Below are 24,958 nucleotides of genomic sequence, written 5' to 3' on the forward strand. Positions count from 1 at the left end.
GGCCTAGATGTCAGCGTCACAGTTTCCAAGATGGGAACCGTCACCTTCATCTGCAGTTGTGATCCACCTCCCCCTGCTAGGGGCAAGGGGGCACAGATAGAAAAACGCTATGAAATGCCGTCCACATACAAACCAAAAGGGAGTAAAGAACCATGATTTCATGCATTACAAGTTAGATGTCCACCAGTTAAATGTTGTACTTTGAAAAATGTCTTTAAGTCAAAGTGAATGATATTTCCCCAAATATGCACTTTCTGTACCACTTGGTACTTCCTGCAGTTTAACGGATGATAACAGTCCTGGGCAGCTTTAACTTTGTTTTGCAGCGTGTTCAAAAACTTCTCTGTGAATGCTAGCATACTCCTGTGTACTCAAATGGCACTGTAGTTCCCACTCAGTCTCCTCAGGCTAAATGATTAATCCAAACTGTATATTATAGTTCTCATGCTGTACTTTTCCTCCAGCTAAGTAAACTGGGTATTTGCAGAAAAGATTTTTCAAATTTAATCAATGCAACTGAGAAAAAAATCGATACGGTTTACAGAACCACTCCGGTCCTTATTTGCAATAAGAGTCATTGTGATCACTTTCCCTTGCCAACGTTTTTGGTAAGAGGTACCAAGCAATAAATAACTAGGGCTGTAGGCTGCATGTTAACAATATTTTTAAGGAAACAGGAACTTGCAGTGCTAACACCAAAAAGCTGGACTCTCTATTTTTTGGCTTTCCAAACTTCCTAATTTATTTCTACATCAGCAGAGTCCAGACTCCTGCAATGTGTGTAGTTCTAAATGCATGCTTCAGCTGCTGTTTTTAACTGATATCAAGTGTTATCGATCCATGAAGTTAATATTGTTGCTATCAAATCCAATTCAATAACACGAAGAACTAACACTGAGAAAGAACAGGTTGTTTTGTTTTGGTTTGGATTTTTTTATTTTCTATTAGCAGTTTCCGAGACACAAAAAGCTTGTACGGTGTTGGAATTCTTATCTCCTTGGACTGTTTTTTTGTTTGTTAGTTTGGTTTTTTGATAGGCACACTAATTTTTTAATGTATGGGCCACAAGTTAAATTGTTAAAAAGAAAAGTTAATGTGGTTGGTTTGGTAAACTTGGATTAAAGCGTGTGATTCAAATCCTGCTTGTCTTCCCAAGAAAGTAAAAAGAATTTTCCTGTGAAGTGGGGAGGTTTTGTTCTGGTGCAGCCTCCGTCCCAAATATGATGAATTTAAAGGGCAGAAAAGATTACCATGTCCATCTAGTCTGGGTATTTGAATAGTGACAGCTACAGGAACTGATGTCAATTGCTACTATAAAATGACTTGGGTATAACACATTTGTGGTTGAATAGTAGAAAAAAATTCAAAAGTAAATACAAATAATTATTGAATAAGTACTCTTTCCACTGAAGTTAAAGGAAATGCTGTGATTTTTTTATTTTTTTTTCCCCAAATAAGATATTGTAACTTCCTAAGGTACTAAAAGCTGTTATGTATTAACCCAGTGATGGGGGGGGAGTGGCAGTACTGCAAAACAAGTTATACATTTATAAATTTACAATTTATGTTGTAGTATGCTATTAGCTTTTGTTTTAATGTTTACTTGGAGTATGGAGATTTGGGTTATTAATGTCTGTACAAATGGCTTATTCCCCTTTGCCTGCATAATTCATCTGCAGCTTCTGTGTTTGTAAATTTCAAAAAGCCTTAATTTAATATAATCTAATGTTTTGGCACAGAGTGGGTATTACATCTCTCTTTAGTAGCCGCTTATCTTGGATAAGAACGCTGCCTGGGGTGTGAAAGAACGCAAATAGATACTCACTAGCTTAGCTGTTTGTTTCCCTTGAGTTTTCTCTGCTTTTATAGTTTTATATCTGGATGCCATCTCTCTTTTAATATCCCTTCAGCCTTATGTTTGGACTCCCTTGTTTTTTAATTTCCTTTTTCTCTTCCTTCCTATTCATTTCTCTTTCTGTACATCTGCATTCAGAAATTCCAATATACAAACAACTGAATGAAAAATAAAAGCACCAAAGAACCCTTCAAGTTTTAGTCCTATTGAAGTAATAGAAAATACTTTCTAACATTTTTTGGTTGGTTGGTTTTGTTTTCCTAACGATCTAAACTTTAGATCAAGGTTCAAATAAGAATGTGTCCCAGAGCTGTAATAGGAACCAGTTCATGATAGGCTGGTTATGGAAGGTTCTTCTGTGAGTTATAGGCTTTGCAGTTATGAGAAAAATTACCATCTCACCATATATGATACTGATTTATACCATTATGGTAGTGACAAAATTGGCTGCAAAACCATTGTGAAAAGAACAAAACATTATACGCGATCTCCCTAGCTCATACTATCGTTCTTCCATCCTTTTTGAAGAAATCTTTGTATGTTTATTTTCACGCTGTGATGAATGATAGCTGACACAAAGGAAATCCAGCCAAGGCAATGCATACAAATCAGAGCCATAATACGATGTTCTGCAGTAATGCCTACTGGCAGTAAAAATCCCACAAGTTTTAGACAGCTAGAAGGAACGTGAGCAGTTTAATTCTGAATGTTTGCTCAGTGGGGTCCAGCAGCTTCAAAGGGTATCTTTGTCCTGCTCCTCACCTTGCCATATTCACACAAGAGGCACAGAGAAAGTGCTGTGTGGTGATCTTTTTTTTTATTATCATTTTAACAACGCACACTCCCTGGGGTTTTTGCTGTTAATTTTTTATTCTCATGAGAAACAACTGTTGACAATGACAATTTAACTTTTGTATGTTTTTTACAGACTATAGTGGCCCAATCAGTTGAGGATTGTGCTGAATGAGACTGGCTAAGGTCTGAACTTCACTTATGTAAGGTCTTCGAAGATGTGGCATCATATTCACAGGTAGGCTGTTTTAAAACTCTGTAGATATCTCTGTTACCTCCAAGAAACTCGTAATAATTCCGGTCAACTGATTGTGTTAAACCTAATGGGTTCAGTTCTCACCTTTCAGTTTTGGTTTTTGGGGTTTTTGTTGTTTTTTTTTTGTTTTGTTTTGTTTTGTTTTTTTTAATTTTGTTATTTATGTATTAAACACAAATTCGTTTTAGGCCCATGAAACTGAGCTGGATTTCTCCAGCATCTTTGGTGTGTATCTCAACAGAAGTACCTGGTGCAATATGGAGATTGCACTACTAGTGACCAGTTGACTATTTACAAAGACCAGTGCTGTTTGTTACCTTTTTCAGGCTATTTCAATTTACATATAGATTGGAGAAAATAAAAGTACCTTTACAGTCTGTCCTGCACTCTTAAAGGACAGAAACTGGTTTTTTTCTTCCTGAGCTGTATTTTTACAACGCTTTTTTCTTATAATTGCAGGGTCTTATTTTTGTCAGATGTTATTTGTCTCATTTCAAAAGCATACCTTAGCAGAACCTCTTTCACAAGGGTAAAAAACAATGTCATAGGCTTCCTCATGTTTATTAATACACCATCGTCTACATCAGTCATTGCTTATGGAATCTACTAAAAACCGCTTTTACTATATTCTTGTCAAGAATCTAACGCTGGGGATGACAAAAAAAATCAGGTATGAATTCTATAGCTTTGGAGTTAATTATAATGTATTTTGAGGTAAAAGCCTGAATGAATTTGAAGCACAGTCTCCAGAAGATGGCAAAGGTTGGTGATGTTTTTAGCAATTTGATCTATGAAGCATTGTACACTGGAGAAAAAAGTACAGGTGACATGGAATGATTAAATTCAGTAATACTTCGTGTATCACAGCTTGGTTGCATGCTTGCTATGAACACTCATTTGTAGGCAGATTGTAGAGCGAGGAAGATCTGGATGATGATTGTCCTCTGATGAAGTTATGTAGAAGAGGCAAAAGCTGTGAAGAGTTGTTTAAGGCTGGTTATCATTTAATTTCAGTGGAAAATAAAATCAAAGCCTTTGTATATTGTGCTTATTAAAAACATTATTGATATTTTCTTTATAGTAAGAATTGTTCCACCCAAATTTCATTTTATGCCATTCTTGATTTCAACAGATAATATACTTTTATGCTGTCCAGTGTGCTTGTGTGGCTGATACAAAAGACAGGTTCTTTTACATGTGGATGCATTTTGGTAATCGTATGATCTATCTTCTGTAAATACTTCAAAATTCATGATGTATTTTTGCCATAAAATTCTGATGAAAACTTCAGAAACGAAGTTGGAAGTGTCTGGATCCTAGTTTGTTTTTTTTTGCTCAAGCCTGTCTTTACTGGTTGTTTTTTGGGACAAATAGCTCAACACAATTTTTAGTTATGTTTCTTCTCTTACCAAACTCTGGGCTTCTGACATAGTTAAAATGAATTAGGAAACTGAGACTGTATCTCAGTGACTCTGCCAAATATATAAAAAGAGCTTCTGTGATGTCAATGCTATCAGCACTTGTTATCTTGACTCAGCTCACTGGAATTGTGCCAAAGGAACTTGGGATGCGACTATCGCTTCTGCTTTGTAAAATGGTTTTTGGATCATATATGCACTTTGCCTTTAAAATGTTTTTTGCGGGTTTTTTTTGGTGCCTGGATTGTAATGGAAATTGCATGTTGTTTCAGGGCATTCAGGTAGACAGTATGAAAATGTAATGAGAGCGATAATAGAGAGCAAGTAACGTGGAATGATTTTATTAAATTTTATCTGAAACTTGATGAGATCAGCACTTAGTAGAATACCTTCTGAGAACACCCGTGTGTGGACAAAGATGAACCTTGGAATGCTTGGCATGTGACTTGATATTGATAATGAGTTTATATTCTCACTGCATATATTATGAAATGAAGTTTTTAAACATAAGATTATAAAATTAGGCACATAGTTTAAAATCTGGCTTAAAATTTTAAATAGGGTGAGTGATCTGATGCTCAGTGTTATGGTATAAACTCCCCAGATTGCACTATTTTAGATGCACAAATGCACATCTATACTGTGTATAAGTTCAGCTTTTCATATGGGTTAGATAAGCCTATATGGGCTTGATATGTTTACATTGGTACACATGCATATAAGTAGAGATGTAGAAATCAGCATATTAATGAACATGTGGTAGAGTGGTGTTAGAACAACAAAAGGCTATATATTCATCTCATTCAGAATGGGTTCAAGTGCTCAAATGTTTGTTTTAGCTGGATAAATTTCTGTTAAAATGAGTAAAATAAGCTCTAAATTTGTGAACTTTGAAGAGCTTAAAGCACAAAGCAAACATCATGTAGCTGTCTGCCTTGTCCCTCACAGCCCTTTCCCTCACCTCCTTTTCACTGTGGGTTTTTACAGCTGAACATATTGTTTGAAAGTGTACATAGCAGGCAGTAATCCAGGTCATCATAATATCACCTAGTCTGGCAAAACAAGAGTAATAAACAAGGGAAAAAATCCTTTTGTTGTTATCAAAGAAATACTACAGGAGAGATGAAGAGGCAGCTTGCTTGTGGGACAACAATCCATAATTTACTTTGCAGATGTCTCTGTAATTTAAGCAGCAGGCAGAACAACCGCACAGTTGTAGATGCTCTGGGGAAAGGATACCCAGAGCCTCGTAAATCATGGTAAGGATTAAAAGCAATGAACATTCATCTTCTTAACCTCGTAAAGCAATATTGCAAAGCCAAGGATTACAACTTACTGTGCATGTAATCTTTCTTCAGGGGTAAAGGGCGTCAACTTTTTTAAAAGCTTCTCTCAATTAACAGTAGCACCTACCTTTTGAGAAAGGACAAAAAACTGTTTTAAAACTGACTTAAAAAGAATTCCTACTATTAAAGGAATACTTAATGTTTCCCACAAAAGAGTAGGGGGGGAAGAATGATTCTTGGCTGAGCTCATTGTTTGTTTGTAAGCCGAACAATAGTATATCTCTAAGCCCTGTTCTGTTTCTAACATTAATATTCATTAATATGTTTAAAAACATTGCTTAATAGACACAACACAAAAAAAGCCACTTACTTTTCCTGTTGTAAAATGGTGGAGTCCAGAACAACCCTTTGCTTTGCTTGACTTCAGCTACATTTTCAAGTATGATCAATATTTAACTCAAGTACTCATTGTGTTTAAAGAATAACCTCATAATGAAAGACCATACCACGCATTCAGTCTGCTAAATAAGCACTGTAAAACCTGAATTTATCTGTCTTTGGAAATGTTGCCAGTATACCTGTAAGTTCTAATTTATCCACCAATGCATTAAAAATATTTTACTTCCATACTCAGAATGCCAGTCTAGAGGGACCGACAATATTTCAAAGGGAAAAGAATCTGGGCAATACCACAAGGAGGTCCTTTCATAGTTCATCAAACTAAGAAAATCCAGGAAGCAAGACTTAATTACTTTTTTTTTTTTTTTTTTTTTAATACGAGACTGCAAATCCTAGACATTTCTGTGGGGGAAGGGAATACAGGAAAATGCTGTTCAGCAGAGTCCTGTACTGCATCAATGGTGATGATCAGCTTTTGATATGTACTACAAAGAAAGCAAAAGGGTGTAAAGTTCTTGTAGGTTTGATACAAACTAATGGAGAAGAACTGAAGGAGAACATGGAAATAGAGAGTGAGGCTGTTTACGAATCACTATTCAGGAGAAGAAGGAAAACAGTAAAATTAAAAACTATGTACTTCCTGGAAGTATATTTCAGTGAACTAAGATAATTGGTAAGATATTAAGGAACATACATCTAAGGAGTGAGAAGAATTGGTAGTGCTTTGAAAGATACTTTTAGTAGTAAGAAAAAAATGGTGAGAAGAGGAAATCATGTCATCAATGTTTACCGATAAGTGTTTTTATTATTTCATTGAGTCTTTTTCTTTGTCTGTAATTAGGTTTGCATCACTTAACCAATGATCTAGATAATCTGAGATCTCCTAGCATTGTCACTGGTGTTGTTATTTATTTTCATGTTGTTAGAAAGTGATGAAACTTATCCCAGGTTACTTACAGAGACAACTGAATCTTTCTAAGATATATTATCTCAAATGTATCTCAGAGATGTTTCACAGAACATGAGCAAGAAGGATGAAATTTGTGTAATAAATATAGTGAGTACAGGATACAAAAAGACGAGATTGAGAGTTATAAATTAATCGTTTTAACAGTAATTCCTGGGAAAAATAAACTGGTTTTAGTCTGGGTGGCATAATAATAGAGTAACAAACTGTAACCATTTGCAACAGGATAGTTGAACATGTGGCTATAGTAAAATAGTAGATATCATCTACCATATGGTTTGTAAGATTTCTCATAAGGTCTTACATAATAAGGTCTAGACAAGTCTATACAGAGTATATGCAAAGGCAGTAGGAAAACAACAAATGGAGAGCGGTTATCAATTCTGAGCAGTCTGAAGTAACTTTTTTGAATACCAATTTTCAGTAACTTGCTTTTAAGTAGAATAAGAAGTATGATTATTAAATTCGTATATGATATTTGACTAGTAGGCTTAAGAGACAAAGTGTAACATCATCTGCTGGTACCTTTCCAGTTTCTTTATTTCCTTTAGACCAAGTCATGGTATTGTTATCCTTAGCACAGCTGTATTTCTGTAGGCTTTTCTTCTGAGGGTCCTTATGAGCTGTCCTCTCAGCTACAAATAACTGATACATTTTGTGACCATTGCTCCTCTTTGTTCCCTTTTAGATGGTTTTAAGAAAGTCTTTAATAAAGCCATAGTCTTTAGAGTTGTCTCTTTCATTCCCTTGATTCCAAATATTTATTCTATCAGTTATTTCCAAGCTCTGACATGTAGTTAGGGAGGGTCACATATGTATGCAATATTAAATTAATTTAGAAAACTAATTATTTATTCACAAGTCCGTTCCATTATTACTACTGCAGAAAACAGCTGCTTAAAGACCTTTGCATTAATTCTGATCCTTCAGAAGTCTGCACTGGAACTGCAAAATTTGAATAATCTATTGTTTAATGATGGAATCGGAAAGGGGTGTCTAAGCATTATTCCTTTGGGACCCATGAGTAATAACTTTAAAGAAAGCAAGGCTATTTTGAAAGCAAGTGTACTAAGTGTTTGAAAACAGTTACGAAAAACCTTATTTCAGTTTTCTTATTTAAGAAAAGCAAAAAACTCTAAAACCACTAAAACTTGAATCCATTGCGTACATCAGCACTATAAACCAAATTAATCTGTTGTCTAGCTTCAGAGTCTTCAGCGGTATTTTGATATGGTTCAGTGCTTTGAATATCTGTCTTTAACACCTCAGTTGAGCTTTTGAAAATGGTGATATTTTGTATCTATTGGCTTTTAAAAAAGCAAAAGTAGGTATGTATGACAAAATTGGCAGGCTTGAAGCTCTGAGAGTTGGAATATAAATACTGATGGGTTTTTTTGGTAATTAGCATGATTAATTTAGTGGGAATTTTCTTTCCCCTTTTTTAATTGTTTATTTGTTTTGTGATTTTATTTTCAGATCTTAATATGTTCTTTTGCATTAATGCTCTAATTATTTCATTCTTATTTACTTCGTCGCCTCTCCCTTTGTAATTTGACAGAACATTTCTCATGGTATCGGGTAAGTGGATGAAGAGGCCACAGTCCTGAAAAGGACTGTGCCGCTGAAACAGCTGCTCTGTTATTAGTTAGGAGACACTGCTCATTTACTCCTATATTTACTGCTATAAAATCAATCCACAAGATAGCTTAGTATTTCACAAAATCGTAGGGGTTGGAAGGGACCTTTGGAGATCATCCAGTCCAACCCCGCTGCAAAAGCAGGGTCACCCAGAGCAGGTTACACAGGAACGCGTCCAGGTGGGTTTGGAATGTCTCCAGAGGAGACTCCACCACCTCTCTGGGCAGCCTGTGCCAGTGCTCTGCCACCCGCAAAGTAGAGAAGTTTTTCCTCATATTGAGATGGAATTTCTTGTGTTCTAGCTTGTGTCCATTTCTCCCTGTCCTGTCACGAGGCACCACTGAAAAGCGTCTGTCCCCATCCTCTTGACACCCGCCCTTTAGATATTTATAAGCCTTGTAAGCATTTATTAATCAGCTTTAAAATTAATGCATCTCTGAATAGAAATGCTCTAATGTTGAGGAATGATTTTTCCAGAGAAAGATGTCCTTCAAAATATATTTTCCCCTTTTATGTTGTTTAGGCACATAATCATTGCTGTCGTAGAGAACAGAACAATCATATAACATCATTAAATGAAAGATAGATTTGGACCACATCATGATCGCCATACTTCTGTCTTAGGATTTTGAATCTTTAAAATTTAAAAAAATGGAAGATATGCGTGTGTAGTTTGAGGCTTCTGGGTAATTCAAACCTTTGTATTGTCTACAGATAGACACAGACCACACTATAATCTTTATATTCAGTCATTATTTACAGAGAGTTTTTCTAGAGAGGGCTTCCTGAGTACTGACAGATCACAATCACAATAATATAGGTTTGTCAACTGCTTCAGGCCAGACCATTATAAACAATGCTGTAAAGTTTTACAGGCCTCAGGCAAGACTTTCTGTCATCTCTTCAGGATAGCTGTATCCTATGATTATCTCATGAAGATTATACTAGAAAAGTCTTCCTGGGCAGATTTTCTGTGGTGATTTTTCTTCTAATTTGACTATATTTCTTTCTCGGTTTCTTTTTCTTACTTTGAATATGCGAAAGTTCATGTAATTTCTAATATTCCGTTGGGATGTTTGATTACTCTAGAAATCCAGCCAATAAAACAGAGGATTCAGGTTTATATATCTACCACACTAGGTAAGAATGATGCAGTTATTATGAAACTTAAGTACTGGGCATGGATACTATATGTATATAGACATTTTTCTTTCTATGATTTCATGTAAACTTGAAGATGATTTCTTTCGCATTTTTTTTTTCCATACCGTGGATGTGAGCTACATGCAGTTTTTCATCCTCATAAAACACATCATACTGCATTCATGAATCCTGGAATGGATCACTGGTTAAGGGTCTGTGAAGGAAACAGCTGGCTATTTAGTGAACTGGCAAAAGCTGTTCTTTATTTAGGAGTGTTAATTTGGCCTATCTATAAATGTCTCTTATTTTTTTAATAGAGCCTTCCAAAAATTGTACTATGTATGACGGACTTAGAACATGCTATTTTAAGAAAGCAGGATGGTCCCGTGCTGGTTACACTGAGATTTTTTTAGTCACATGCACATTGCAAAACTAGTTATTGATTTGGGATTCTTCAGACTTTAGTGCCTACTTGAGATAATTTAAAAAGACATTAAGGTTCTGAGCATGGGTCAGTTTTTACCCTCTTTAAAAAGCTGATTGAACAAATATTCAAGGTTCAAAGACTATACCTGATTGAATTGTGACTTCCAAAAATGGAGTCTAAAACTAATCCAAGGTAATCAAGTTCTTAAGGAAATTCCAAATTTTTCTCACCAGGTTCAAATAAAAGACTTAAATTAAACTAGACATATGCAGTACTTTTTATTCACCTGAAACAAATAATAGAAAATGGCAAATTGTTTTTGCAGTGAAATTGCATAGAAATAGCTGCTTAAGGAAATCGCTTATAAATGTTTGCAAGGAAAATAGAACGTTCTGGAGCTCTTAAGTTTTTACAGGAGTAAAGCTTAAGTTACAAAAAAGAGGGTGTTGGGCTTTTTGTTTGGGTTTTTTTGGGGTGTTTTTTTTTTTTTTCCAGCAATGAAGAATTTCATTAAAGTATTCATGCTACTACTGAATCTTGGTGTTTTGAAGATGTTTGAAACGCACTGGTGTCTTTAAAGCCTAGGATGAATGATTAGATCCTAGCAAAAACCAGAATCTATTGAATTAGGTAAAAGTAGGACTAGAAAATTAAAATCTAAGTCTCAGCTATTTCAGAAAGTGGTTTATGGTACTGGAGAGTCATGGCCTGCTGCATTTGGAAGCAAATTATACTGCTATCTTACCAGTACAGCACCGTGTCAAAACTAATTAGTTTTGATGAAAAAGACTTATTAGCAATGGGGTAGCACCGGGCTGTCATAACAATTCGTCTTCAACTTCTTACCAAGTGTCCTTATATGGTACTGTATTATGCGAGCATCTGCTGGCATTCCACTCAGTGCGGCAAGCGTGCCCTCAGAAAAAAAGGGAGTGTGAAAAAACAGTGAGATTTACAGGATCAAATTATGAGATTCATGCAGTGATAAGAGCCAAAATATCAAGCTTGCTGTCTTGAGAAGGTGTTCAAAGAGTCAGTGGAATTCACTTACAAAAATTGGAATCTGTTTGCAATATGAAGCACTTGCTTTACTCAGCGCTTGGTGCAGTCAAAATTAGCACAGGTTCTTCCCGGTCTTAATCCCATATTTAGATGAATGCTATCAAGAATAAGGTAGGAGTTCAGCGTACATTTCACACAACTTTTGCCTCTCCAAGGAGACTGTCATTAATCAGAAGCTGTACTGATGCAGTTTTCTTTATCCTTGGTATTGAAATGTTGTCCTTGTTTGCCAGGTGGCAAAGGAATAATATGTCTGATATTTGCTGTGCTGAAGTGTCTTGCTTTGCTATGCTGTTGCATATGCTCTTGTCGCGGATGAAAATATTTGACACGTTTATGATTTAGCAGCTATTCGAGATTTATTAATGATATAAGGTAGATCGAGAGGTTGAATTTTAGCAGCACATAATCATTAACTGGTTTAAAGGTTTACAAAGTGAGTAAACAAAATAATTGAACCGCGACTTAGTTACAGATTCGAAGATGGCAAGATTCACACTAATTTACTAGAATCCCGAATCAAAACATGTACATATGAGTAGAGGTACAAATCACAGATTAATACTTACATATATATAAGCAATGCATACAAGTGTGCACACACACACACACACATACAGGTCTCCGATCAGGAATTTCTTAGTGACAGGTAATGCTAGTGAGCCGAAAGGTGCCACCTTTAGATCCTACATATTAACAGATGGACAAAAGAGCATCCACAGCCATAAAGCTAATGAGGATCTCACAACATACAGGTGGAGAGATGGATGAGAGAGAGACAGACTAGCCTATAGTTAAAATTTCTCTATGTCAGATTTAAGGTAAATACGATGCATTGGCGTTCCTCAATGGGCGATAGTTCAGGCTTGAGAAGGGTCTTCTCCTGCCTTGACCTTGAGGTGTCAGCCTGAGAGGTGTCTCAACTCAGGGGAGTTACTGGCCACAGCCTGCTGTGATCCAGAAGAGCTCAAAGGGTCTTCACTAGAATCGCTACTTACAGGATCTGAGACAATTGAGTTTTGTCAGGCACTTTTCCACTCCAGCCCAACTTGGACGATAGTCAAGCAACCCCAGAGCTTGATAGATCTTGAGGTCATAGTATCCCCCCACTCTGTGGCCATAATCCGTATGGTGTTAGGAGTGATTGATTATAGTTATTATCTCCAAGCAGTAGGAACCATGGGGACTAGGCGCACACTATTGTGTTCTTGGTCTGTTGCTCTCTACCTTTTCTTTCTTGTGTGTTAGACCGTTATGTTACGTCCTGGTCCATTGTGTTGTTCTGTGGCCCAGGCTGGGAGGGACATCATGCCAAGTACCGAGTGGCCTGAAGGAGGAGCCGGGGGGGAGGGTTTGCACCACCACAGCTCTGAACATAGAATTGATACTAAAACATGGAATTCAACTAAGATCCTTTTAAGTATGTCCCACTGCTCTTCTGTACTGTCAACTTGTAGGTTCAGAACTTATGTGTCCATGAAGGGCCGTAGAGTTCTATATTTTGTATACAACCCCTGTAGGGCTTACAAGAGTAATATATATATTTCAATATCGTGTTATTTTGGGTGTATGGGAGTCTATAAGGGTGTGTTGGAAGGTGTTTCTGGATTTTTTTTACTGCAAACTATTTCTTCCCTAGAGAGTATTTTTGGTACTGGATGCCAAGGCTAAATTTGTTTGTCTGATGTGGACATAGTAGTAAGCATATGGGAGCCTCTACAGAGCTAGGTGCTACAAACCTTTATTTGCATTGGTAAGCCTTGCACTGATCTCACAGTGCTTAGTGGTATTACTTACATAAGTATGAGCTTTGGAAGGAGTGGAGATGAGGTTTTCAATTATAACACATTATATCCTTTTAAGAATTACTTAAATATGTATTTCCAGGATGGAATATAACAGAAATTCAGATTTTACAGTCCACTGGGTACATACAACATGCTATAAAAATTTCAGTCAGACTTTGTGGAGGAAAAACAGATATGTACAAAATGCGGTAAAATAATCAAGTGCTTATTGTACAAGATCAGGAATATCTGTCACCTCTGATATGAAGTACAACCTATTAAAAAATCTTTCACAATATGGAGAAATTAAGCACGTAGAGGCTACGCACGACTCATTCTTAAAATCAAGGAATTTTGATCAATTTTGATTAAAAATCAGTGGCAACAGTGTAGGATTTCTTACTTTCATTACACCTGGGGGAAATGCATTTTTCTGATGTAAATTTGAGGTTTAGAAATAGAAATCGCAGAATGCTAGGAGTTGGAGGGAACGTTCAAAGATCATCTAGTGCAATCCCCCAATTTATATAAAGTAAAACACAAAATATGGCATTTGAATGTGAAAATCTAGCCAAAGTGTGGTTGAATTGCCTTAAACAACATCAGATATATATTTTTTTAGATTAAAATATGTAATCATATAATGGAATGACTCAAAATGTTATTCTGTTTTATATCAAGAGTATTTTGCTTAAAAAAAAAAAAACAAAACACAAAAAACCCCCCATAAAAACCCTAAAAACAAGGCAAAATTGAAGTAATTGTTATGGATAAGTTACTTGTAAGCAATTATTTTGTCTCTACTTATGGCTGCCCATCTTGGGAAATCACGCTGCCACCCATATTGCAACATAGGCCTATTGAATTTGTTTCACACTACCCATGTCAAAATCCAGGCAATCTAAATTCACTAATGATGTAAAAAAAAAACCAAAAAACCCTCAGTTGCTTTCTTATATCCGTCATTCACCTAACCACCCCAAAAACCTTTATATGTTAGGACTACTGTTGTAAAAAATATAGATGGAATCAATGTGATTTGTTACGTAGTTGTGATATTAACACATAATACTTCTAGTTTGCTGATGAGTCACCTAACTTACATTTTGAGATCTAAAAATTAGAAATGAGAGCTAGAAAATAGATTGCGTAGTAGAAATGCACAGATAATGAATAAATTATGTCAGAGCTCTCTAATCATATAGTCTTATGGATAGAGGAGAAACAGCGGGTGTCATAAATCCTGATTAAGTAAGGATTTTGGTACTGTTTCACGTGGTGTTTTAATCTGCGTTTGATCTAGATGGATCAACAAAGAGAAAGCACAAAGCTGGTTGCAGAGCTGTTCTTCATAATGACAAAACGGCTTACATTCAGAGTGAAAGTGTGTGTCATAAGGATTTTGCTATGGTCTTAGACCTGGCTTTATTCAATATTATTATCTTGATGAATGATGAAATAGAAATATGTATTGCTTATAAATCTTGTAGGTAAATTTGCCATCTACAAAACTAATGAGAATTAAGAGTGTTTAGAGGCTAGACTTAGCATTCAAAATAACATTGAAAAATGGAGAAGTAATCACCAAAAGGTGTGGTGAAACAAACAAATGAAACATCCTTGTGCAGAAATCACCAGAGACAAAATACAGGCTGAAGGAACAACTAATTAGGTAACTACTCAAGGGAGTGGGGGAGGGGAAGAGGGATTACAGACTGAAGATGGCTTTCTAAAATCATGTCAGGGTGGAGGGTGCAAAATTTAGGACACAATTTGATGACTGGAGAAAGGCAAATTTTTGCACACATCTTCAAGAAAGGCAAATTTTTGCACACATCTTCAAAAAAGGCAATATAGGGAACTACAGTATGGACACCCCATGTTAGGTTCTGGGGGAATCATGAAATCCTCCTAAAGCCCACGTCTGGGCCTGTGAAGGAGAAATTAGTGATTGGGAAGAGTCAGCTCAGATTTACCAAGAGGAATTCATGCCTGACCAACCTGATTGCTATCCACGATGAAATGAATGGATTTGTGAACGTGGAGAAAGCAATGGATGTTATATACCTTTACTTTAATAAGGCTTTCAGTGCTATTAGTGTTGAACATTATGCTCTGGATGGGTGGAAAACTAGATGGATAAAAAGCTGGTTGGATGGTTGGGACCAGAGTGTATTGGTTAATGGATCATGTGCTACTTGAATGCCTGTGACAGATGAAGTACCTGAGGAGTCTAACATGCGGCCAAGAGAGGTGGCATCTGGGTTGTAATTCTTAGCAGTACAGATGGGAGATTGAGAGAAAGGGGTTGTCCCCCTTCTGTTCAGAACTTGTGAGACCTCATCTAGATAAACTGCACCCAGTTTTGGGCCCCCAATACAAGAAAGACATCAAGTAACTTAAGTGAAATCAGCAGAGGAACCCCATGCTGGACAGGAGCTGGAGCACTTGTCCTGTGAGGAGAGGCTGAGGGATCAGGGTTTGTTCAGCCTGGAGAAGAGACTGCTTTGGGAGGACGTAGCAGTAGCTTGCCCATGCCAACAAGTGGGTTAGCAAGAAAATGGAGCTGGGCTCCATGGAGAAGAATGATAGGCAACAGGCATAAACTGAAACAAGTGGAATTCAGACTGGATATAAGAAAAAACCTTTTAACTCTGAGGACAGTCAAATTGTGGAACAGGTTCCCCAGAGAGGCTGTTTACTCTACATTCTTGGAAATACTCAAGACCAGACTGGATAAAGCCCTGAGCATGCTGGTCTGACCTCCCAGCGTACCCTGCTCTGAGATGAAGATTGGACAAAAGATTTTCCTGATGTCCCTCCAGACTGAATTATTCTGTGATTCTATATATAGTTTGAGAGACAAATTTTCACCTCTGTTCAGCTTCAGTAATGCTTTTGTAATGTTTTGGTTATTATACTTCAAGAAAAACCTGATTTTCCCAAAATAGAAACATATCTGATTGGTTAAAAAAAACCCCACAAACAAAACCACACATGACGTAAGGGAATCTTTGAATAAGTATGGCTTTAAAGTCAAAAGAAGGCAAGATGGAATAAATGAGAAATCATCATTTGACATAATAAGCTCATGAAAAAGGGGAGAATAACTTGTTGTCCCAATTCAGGACAAGTAGGGGAAGAATTAAGTGCTTTCTTACTTTATAGCAAGAAGGACTCGGGTTACATATTAATTTAAAATCTTATAATGGCAAAAATACTACTGAACTAGATTGTATAGAAGAAGCATGAAGTCTTCGTTATTAGAAACATTTAAGAGCAGAAGTATCTGTCAGAAACACAGTGATTTCTGAAAGTAGAAAAGAGAACATTTGAACATATTTAATATTTTGCATGCATAGACTATGCTAAAATGATTTAAAGCTTTCCTGACTTCAAGCCCCTATTGTTTGCAGTATGACTGGGAGGTAATTTTTTTTAAAAAAACTTCAGACAGTGAGTGTGTCAGGATTTGTTCAAAGACTGACTTAGCTGTCCGTTTCACTACTTTTCTCTTAAAGATTTATGTCAAATCATGTTAAAATATAACAGTACATTTTTATACACGTTTTTGAACAAGACACGCTACCTTCTTTAAATTGTAGCAGACAAAATTCTAACATTCAGAGTGTATATCTTTAAATGCTTCTAATAAAACGCTCATATGATGCCCATTTTTTGCAGCTCATTAAAAGAGCAGAAAGCAAGCCATTATCATTTTTCAGAGTCTGGTTATCCAAAATAGAAATAACGGCTGTAGTTGTAAGAGAGTTCATCCTCTGTTTTCTTGCATAAAGAACAAATTTTTTCTGTTACTTACATGTGAAAGTCACAATGGTCTACTCTGAAATAGATGTATTTACAGCCTGAGGAAGAGTGTCAACATAAGGAATGTGGTCACTCCTCTCCACGTGCTGCATCAGACGACCCTCCTGATGCAGCACACTCCCTTGTCTTCTCTGCTGTGCTGCCTGGTGCGCTGAGAGCAAGATTGCTTGAGACAAAACCATACCTTTTTCTTCGTGATTTGTCTGTTCTTCAGGAAAAGTAGTAGTGTGACCTGAATTGTGCTTTTTCTAGACAGCCTTGTGTTATACTGAGAATTTAATGCAGAAATTGTGAGTCTACGCCTTTGCGTAGACTAAGTCAATTCTTGACTGACCCAGGAATAGGCGGTCCTGTTCATTTCACATGTTTCAGAATCATAACAGTTCGTTTTCCACCATGCAGGCAGGGCAACACAACATTGTCTCAAGTAGGGGTTTCTGAAACTTCTTTTTCGGGGCCTTTTGACTTTTTTTTTTGCTGGAATGCAGATGCGCTAGAGAGGTGAGATTTAGGGTAGACTGCTGGTCAGCCTATATGGAGATGAGGCTGAAGGCTCTAATTCTTGCAAGATTAAAGTCTTTAAGTGAAAAGAATTTTAAAGGGAATAATCTCTCTCCTATATTGTCTAGGTTGATAACGCTTCTACAGGTCAAACCTAAATTTTAGTCTGAGTACTCGCTGAGCAGAGATGTCATCTTATGTGTGGAGTGAATCATGTCAACAAAGTAATTTGAGAGCAGGATAAACAAAGTAAAGAAATCAAATTTTATTACAATATGCTTTCTACACTCTGGGTTTTTTAAGTGTGATATTTTGCTCCACAGTCCTGCTGTATCTTTTGCTTTCAGTCATACCTCACAGACCCATTGTGAACTGATCAGAAGCAATAAAAACTCTTTTTAATTGTAGACTATGTGAGTTACAGTGATATTTCACTCATTGGATCAGGTGGCAAACGGACAACAGAAAAAAGCTAAAATACTGTTTTGATTTAGTTTTACTCTTCTGTTGGATGACTGTTATCAAGCATAGTGTATATGTGCCTAAAAGAAGATATCTCAGACAGTTTTTCTGTGAAAATATAAGTTTTTACTAAGAAAACACCTGAATAGTTCCATGCTAATGGACAGCTGCCACTTTTCTTACTTTTGTGCATTGGGATTCTCCTTGGGGGATGACTCCATGTGCTTAATGTCTGATGTCACTAGAAGAGAAATGTGTTTTGATTGACTTGCTTATTCTTCAAAGTGTCAACAATTGTATTTAAAGCTGTGACTCATACGAGATCTCACTCTCTGAGGTTTTGCCCTCACCATTGGCAGTATTATATGAATAAAATTAGTAGAGAGCGCTTCACAGGCCCTTTCTATTCTATTTGCTTGATCTAATTCCAGTGAAGGACATCCTTATTAGACCAAACAAGGGAATTTGCAGCTTTTACTGAAATTTCTTTTATTCTCTTGTCCGGTATGTATTGTTGGATGTGGAGTTTGTGCTACAAATCACAGTTAGGTGTTTTTATCACTCATTTGATTTAAGTAGCATTTTACATTGATTTATTTCTATTAATAAACATGGCAGTGGTTCTCTAAATTTAACTGCATTATATATTATTTTACAAAACACTATGTTATGATATTAGGCAATTTGTGAACTTTGCACCTAAGGTAATTGATACTGTGGTAACAAGTATGTTACAGGGAGTTGAAAAGATTAATGAGCTAGTAAGGATGCTAGTTTGAATTGATTCTGGTTGTAATCTCACCTTCCAAGAACTTTGAAACCTGCACTTCATTTTGCATCCCATAACTTATCATATCAACATCATATGGGCTTGTTGACTTTATGAGCTAGACAAGTGGAGTACAATGAAATATTATTAGCTGAAGCTCACTTAGCTTCACCTGACATATGGTGATTTGCATAAGCTCTTCTACACTGAACTGGGCACTTTTATAGTAAATGTTTCCTCATACTGTTTGCTGCTTTTTCAATATTGAAGGTGTGTTGTTTCTTTCTGAAAGCTGAAATATCTCTATCATGCTGAGCAAAGTGTGGGCTTGCAACAGCTACAGATCTTTGAGAGAAGTGAAGAATAATCTTTCAGTGAGGTTTTGGGGTATTTCTAGGGAGAGGAATTCTCTGATACTTCCCCTTGGCTCTACCTCTCATTTCAAATGGAAAGCTCAAACATACTGACTCAAAAGCTTTTGTTCTTTACTTTAAAAAGTAAAAGACGGACAGAAAAAGAATATTTAAATTACCTTAGGTGGGAAATACCATGTACAATATGTCCACTTAGAATTCATGTCTTGAATTTAGGAGGGGAGTAAAATGTTGTTTAGATTCAGAAGTCATATACAATTTCAGGACTGCAGTTCAGACTGGGAGGGGAAATCTTGAATAAATCAAAATAGTCACAGTAGAAAATTCATCTTTCTGGAGTCCGTATTGAGTCATATGTTCTTCCACAGTGTCATGGTCTTTCAGGGGCACTCATACAATAATGTAATGACTGATTATGAAATAAATGAAAGATGATGAAATTGCAAAGTAGAAGGTAGAAGTGTTATGTGCTGTAATAGCTTTCAATTATCCCAACATTTCCTTTTCTGGAAACAAGGAATGGACTAATGAGGCACTAAGAACAAGTAACAAGATATAAAGCACCTTTCTGCCACAGTCATTTTCTATGAGATATGAAAGAGTTCTTCTGTGACTGAAGCAAGGAGTGGGATAGAAAAGAATAAATATTGAATTATGTGAAAGTGCTAATACTCTGAGAGTATTATAAGAGTTGAAAAGTCTTCTTGCACAATTTTCAAGATGACATATATAGGCCATGCATGGGATTTTTTGTTCAACCTTGAAGCATTATTTAGTGACAGAAAGTAATGATCTGTGTAGTTAACTGTGGATACTATTATGTTATTATGCTGCTCTTTCACAGATTTTTGTGGCAGGAAGCTTGTTTCCTATAGTTGCACATTTTAATAATAAGAATTTTCAAGTGTTTCTTAAAGCTATGGTGGAAATTTTTGTATTATCTGTTATGTTCATATGACTTTACGCTTGTCAGTCCACTGTGAGGAGTTGAAAAGCTCCTACTACACCAAGTATGATAAGCTTTGTTACAATTACTGCTAAAAAACGCAACATAATCTCTAGTCAACCTATAAAGTGTGAAGTTATTTTTTCTTTTCAATGGCTTTGTTACCATCATAGTTATTGTCATGACCCATGTAAAGAGAAAAGCTGATGTACTAAAATTGCATAAGTAATACTTAGATCATGATCACTGTATTTTTTCTCAGTGTGTGATAACAATAGGTTCCAGAATATGCAGTCAGTATTCAGCACCTGCTAAAATTATAGGATAGAGTCATCTTGGCTCATAGGTTAAATTAAATACCATGAGGCTGACTATAGAAAGTTTTTCCATAAGGAATCTTGGAAATACAGTTAACATTTCCCTTTTGTATTTAAGTAACAGCTGAAGTATGTAAATTCACGTGGTATCACGTGGTTTTAATTTACATCTGCATAAAATGTAAATTTACTTTTTTTTTTTTGCATCATAAATCTATAAAAAAGGTCAAAGTAGGAAGGGGCCTCTGGAGGTCACTAGTCCAACCTCCTGCTTAAAACAGGGATAACTTCAAAAGATGCTGTGACAGTCTGTGTTGAAAACCTTAAGTCAAGGCAAATGTTGTCACTGCTTTCCTCTTCCTCTGCAAAGCTAGTAATTTTATTGTGAAAGGCAATTACTGTGGTCAAGCGCAACTCACCTTGATACTAGCCATCATAGATTCATGTTTCTGGAAGTAGTTTTCATGAGTATTACTCCTTAATTTTCCAGTGAGACTGAGGGGAGCCCAAAGCTCTTAAGATCATTCCTCATGCCTTTTCTGAAGCTGGGCATGATGTTCACCTTTCTTCTGTCATTGGGGAGCTCCTGCAGTTATGAAAAATTTTTAAGGATGGTAGAGTGTAGCCTTGCTATGACATAGGCTTCCTTCCTCAAAGCTCTTCAAAGTTTCTGATGTATCCAGTACCAGGAGTTTATTTATGTCGAATTTAGGTGAGTAGCCTCTAACTTGATCCTTCTCTGCTGAGGGCAATAATTCTCTCCTCCAAGACTCTACCATTGGACACAGGGATCCACAAGACATGAGATTTGCCAGTAAAGTTTGAGGCAAAGAAAGCAGCTCATCCTTTTCTATGTCCTTCCTCATAGGGTCATCTGTCCCATTCGGCAGAAGGTCCAGAGTTTCTTTTTTTTTTTAATAATGCACCTGTAGAAGTCCATCTTGTTGCTTTTTCCATTCCTTGCCGATTTTAACTCCAGTGAGTTTTGACTCTCTTAATACATACTCCATATGCCCAGACATATTCCTCCTCAGATGTCTATCTCTGCTTCTGCTTTGTGTGATTCCTTTTGTATTTAAGTTTGGTTAGGAGTACAGGCAAGCTGACTTCTTGTCATGCCTGCTCATTTTCTTGCATGTTCTTCTGCTTTGAGGAGGATATCCTTGAAAAGTAATCAGCAATTTTGTGTTCCTCCACCATTCAGAGTGGTCTCCATTTGGATCCTGCTTATCAGTTTCCTAACCAAGCTGAAATTTTCTCTTCTGAAGTCCAGGGCTGCATTTCTACACTTAGCTTGCTCACTGCTCTCAGGATCTGAAACTCCTCTGCCTCATGGCTGCTGCTGTCAAGTCTTCAATGACTTTCACATCTGCAACCAATTTTTATTTGTGAGTAATGGGTCCAACAGACTGTCTCTCCTAGCTGTCCCGTCCAGCACCTCCATAAATCCTGGTCCTCAAATACTCTTGGATTGTCTGGGGCCTGTCGTGCTGCACTTCTAGCAGATATCAGTGATTAAAATCCCTTAGGATCTACAATTGTGAGGTTTCTTCCAGTTGTCTAGGAAAGGCTTTGCCCACCTGCTCCTGTTAATCATAGAATATCTCAAGCTGGAAGGGATCCATAAGAATCATCAAGTCCAACTCTTTGATCCTCACAGGACTACCTAAAACTAAATCATATGACTAAGAGCATCCAGATGTGCCTTGAACTCTGTCAGGCTTGGTGCCATGACCATTTGCCTGGGAAGTCTGTTTCAGTGACTGACCACCTTTTCTTAATGTCCAATCTGAACTTCCCCTGACGCAGCTTCATTCCATTTCCTCCTGTGCTGTCACTGGTCACCAGAGAGAGGACATCAGCAACTCCCCCTCCACTGGCCCCCTTGAGGAGGTTGTAGACTGTGATGAGGTTGCCTCAGCCTTCTCTTTGCCAAGCTGAACAAACCAAGTGACCTCAGCTGCTCCTTGTAAGTCTTGCCCTTGAGGCCTTTCACCATCTTGGTTGCCCTCCTCTGGACACACTCTGAATCATGTACCCACCACAATGTCTCCTTTGTTGGCCCTGTCTTCGGATACTGGCACAGTAGGGCTCCCTGGATCTGCCACCTTGCCTGTAGCAGGGTGCTGTACGTTGTTGTTTTTTTTTTCCAGCTGCCTGCCTCCACCCCCACCTCGAAGTGGAGTGCAGCCCTCTCCTCTTCCTTCCTGCCTGTCTTTTCTAAAGAGCCTTTCTCCATCAATCATGTCTTTACATGTTGTGTGGGCTGTCCCACAGTATGAGTTCTAACTTCAGTGAAGGCATAGCTCTGCAACTACTTCCAGTTTCTCCTGTTTATTTCATAGCTTGTGCAAATTAGTTTACAGGCACTTCCAGCAAGCACTCCTGATTAACCTGTGTTTTGCGGGCACTGTGAGAGTCACTTTCATTGCTGCATATGCCCTTATCTCCAGACATCAATTTACCTGCAGGCTTTGCTCTGCATCCCCTGATGAAGCTAGATAAAAAACTTCAACACAATTAGTAAGCTTGCTGGCAAAGATACTCTTGCTTCTTTCCAATATGCGGTTTCCATCTCTCCCTGGCAGTCCTTGCTCCTTGAGGAAGATTCTGTGATTCCGTAAGTTGAAACATTAAAAGCAGCACCAACCATCCAGACAAGTGTTAGTCGGTACGTGCCATTCTACCCAGGTTGCAAGTACACTCGAGTGTCTAAACTCAGAAAATAAAGGTGGCTCAGGAAAATGAAACTGTTTAGCATTCTGTCAGTAATTTCTATGTTTTCTTTTTTTTTCTTGTTCTGACCACATTCTTTATGTTACAAGTAGTATTTTCTGTTATTTCCAAATGAGAACACCATATCATTTGCTAGATGATCTGCTTTCTCTGAAATCCTCATCCTATAATGCATTCCAAGGGAAACCCTTTCTTTTTTCTCTTCCATTGCACAAGTCTGAAAATAACCTCTGCAGTTTCCTCAGTAGCTTAAAAACTGCCAAGCAGCACAGCACAGAAGAACCAAGAGCTGAAAACCCTGCTTTACTTAGTGCTCACTGAGCCTGGATGAAAATGTCAAGTAAGGTCTGATAATGCTTCCATACACAAACTTCTAGACTCTACCAGAAGGAACTGGGTTCCTATGTGTTTCAAAGCCATGATCTGCACATAATACTCACAGAATCTTTTCATTAAAATATACTGTTGCCTTTGTACAACAAGCATTTTCTGTCAGTGTAATTGTTTTTCTTATGCCACTTCCCATATGTGGCTTACAATTATAAAACAGATATCCAGGGTGTACAGGAAGGATAAAATCGTAAATATGATCTCATATTTTGTGTTTATTTTAGTGCAGCCTTGGATAAATCTGTTCTCCTGCTTTGTTTAGTGGGTGTTTTTTAATTATGACTACATTTCTTTAGGTGTTTTGTGCCAAATGAACATTTAACTAGCAGTTACACTGCTTTATGTTCAGTAGTAGTTTACTTTTTCCATAGTTATGTGACAAAAGAATTATGAGACTTCCTTGAAGAGTTTTGGGGTCCTCCTGACAACACTGTGGGGACCTGTATCTTATAAACAGAAGGAAGAGAGGAATAGATTTAAAAAACTGTGATTCTCAAGCCGTAATTTGATAATTAGTTCATTAAGAAGTCATTGCAGTGAAAGCCTTTTGGGAAGAAGGGAATTTTTTACATTTATTTTAATGTGGGCATAAAGGGGGAGTGCAGAAGGAGGTTTTGGAGGGAAGGGCACTATATAAGCCCTATATGTTGATACTGGAAGAAATCTTTGTCACTATGCCTTTATTTCATGCTGGTATATTGCTATCTTTTATGAGAATAGCTCTCTGGTTGTCAAAGTCTGGTATCAAAGAAAACAATTCTGCAGCTCACTGAGCCAGTTTAGGCATAAAGAGACTTCACTTAGTTGTGAAAATCTGGAAGTAAAATTATATGCAAGTAGTTGGTAATACACTTTTAAATTGAATTTTTATTTGGTGCAATTTTAGTATGAAAGTGTTTCCAGAAAAGATATTTAAAAAATAAACAACTGGTTCTGCTTGCAATCTACAATTGCACAGAAAAATTGAACTTTTTTTTTTCTTTCTGAGATTTTTTACCAATTCTTATGGAGCTTAGAGAAATACACAGTAGGTATAAATTCCATTCCATGCTCAAGTCCAGTTATTTTACCAGATATTTTATGTTGCTTACCACATAGTACTTAGAGTAGGGTTTAGAAGACAGATCTCCATTACTGTAAGTGCTTTGCTAGGTCTTGCTTGTTCTATATTACTCTGTTAATGGATAAATAAAATTATGTTATTTTTGTAGAATATAAAATTCAATACTTGAAGGCTCTTCCTGTAGTATATCCTATAGCCTGGGTATGAGACATTCTCCTGGACTAAAACCTCTCAGGCAAAACATATTAAATCCATCTTTCCCATGTTTCATGCAAATTCTGTATCCATTAGCATGATATATAAAGGGGCAACACTACTGTTCTTTCTTGTGACAATGAGTCTAAATGAAAGTTGGCATCATTACTATACTTGTGTGGACCTCATTCTCTACATGTGAGTACATCTCTTCTCAAGGAGTCTTCGGATGAAGGTAGACACTAAGTGGTCAAGAGCAGTTGAGAGAATTATATGTGAGTGCAGGGGCACTCAGGAAACGAAACTCTTAAAAATGTACATACTTCCTGACTTTGGGTATTTATGGG

General features: G+C 37.0%; 1 protein-coding gene and 1 long non-coding RNA gene across 2 annotated transcripts in view; one reads left to right on the forward strand and one right to left on the reverse strand.

Moving 5' to 3' along the window:
* The window catches only part of CDH12 (cadherin 12), a 573,557-nt gene that overhangs the window by 181,399 nt on the left and 367,200 nt on the right, over window positions 1-24,958 (forward strand). The window contains exon 2 of the mRNA XM_063326103.1: window positions 2,784-2,885. The gene's annotated coding sequence lies outside the window, so the exon portion shown is untranslated. The remainder of the gene's footprint in view (window positions 1-2,783; window positions 2,886-24,958) is intronic.
* On the reverse strand, window positions 3,143-6,029 carry LOC134511717 (uncharacterized). The gene is made up of 3 exons (XR_010069962.1): window positions 5,978-6,029; window positions 5,658-5,734; window positions 3,143-3,876 (listed from the first exon to the last, which is right to left on the reverse strand). It is a non-coding gene; the product is annotated as an uncharacterized LOC134511717 (long non-coding RNA).

Source organism: Chroicocephalus ridibundus, chromosome 2, assembly GCF_963924245.1.
Source record: "Chroicocephalus ridibundus chromosome 2, bChrRid1.1, whole genome shotgun sequence".
NCBI lineage: Eukaryota > Metazoa > Chordata > Aves > Charadriiformes > Laridae > Chroicocephalus > Chroicocephalus ridibundus.